The following is a 1,364-nucleotide window of genomic DNA, read 5'->3' on the forward strand; positions in this document are numbered from 1 at the left end:
AGCGCCGATTTTTATTCGCGCATGGTAAAAGTCTATAGAGTCCTTAGTTTATGAAACTCGATTCTAATTAATTTTAATCGCGTTATCTGAAATTCTCGATTTGAAAACTTATTAATTGTGAAGATGGACGACTGAGTACGGCGGAGACTGAATTCAAAAGAGTTAAGTCGAACGAGAGGACACAAAGCGAGTGTAAAGCTGTAAGCTGTCCGTCTTTCAGAAGTAAAACTGTTCAAAGTATAACAAGCCGTGAACTTTGAATTGAATAACTTTTATGATAACATTTATCGAAAACATCGCTAGTTATCTTCTATGTATTGAATGCTTCATAAAAAAGTCTAATCTGACATTAGAGCGATCAACAGGAAATTACCCACGTACGTTGTTTCTCGCGTTCGTTCTCTAGCACCTCTACATCAGTCGGGCGATCACACTGTAATAATAAAGGCCCTAATTATGTTTGCAAAACATAATTCATTGTGTTATTTGAAAGACAATACATCTGACGATAATTATTCAACCTTTTCATAGACTAGCTATTGCCCGCGACTTCGCCCGCATGAAATTTGAAAGTTCAAAACTTACACTCGCCCCTTTTTCCAACATTATGTAATAACAGAAAATGTAATCCAAATTCATAAGCCCGGTAGCTTATGTGCTGACTTTTTTCACCCTGATTGTTTGTGTTCGCGATATCTTATAAACTATTAGTCCAATTTAAATATTTTAAAGAACAATTTTATTCTACATAAAATTATCCTGATAACAAACGCATTTATTTGGATAAAGATTAATATTAAAACCAATAAAAGAACGCCGCAAATAGCGTGCTGCTTTTAATTCATTAAACCGTTAAAGATAGATATATGCTATCGCATACTTTTTAGTAGAACTTTATGAGATTTACAATTCTTTCATTGGTCATTCCATTGGTCATCTTTAACGGTTTAGGCAGCGTAAGCCGAAAAAAGTAAAAGTTAATTGAATTTTTCCCTCCGGCGTCCAGAAACACGCTGTTTATTAATAGTTCCTAAACATTAGTCATAATAAAGTATAACCTATGTTATTCACAGATAAATAACCTTTCTGATGGTGCAAGAATTTATAAAAACGGCCTAGTAATTTTTGCATGTATCAAATAAATACAAAAATACAAATCTGTCTTCTTTATAATATTAAGTATATAGATTAGGAAACTCGAGGTGTACCTGACGACAATAGAATAAAAAAGAATTAGAGTATCATTATTGTTTGTCTCACGAAGGAGCGGGCGCGGCCGCGGGACAGAACACTCATTTGAATATCACAAATGTGTTTTGATACTTAATGCACCCACGTGTTTTAATGAAAGACTATTCTGATTT

This window comes from Papilio polytes, unplaced genomic scaffold, assembly GCF_000836215.1.
Source record: "Papilio polytes unplaced genomic scaffold, Ppol_1.0 DF822178.1, whole genome shotgun sequence".
Lineage (NCBI taxonomy): Eukaryota > Metazoa > Arthropoda > Insecta > Lepidoptera > Papilionidae > Papilio > Papilio polytes.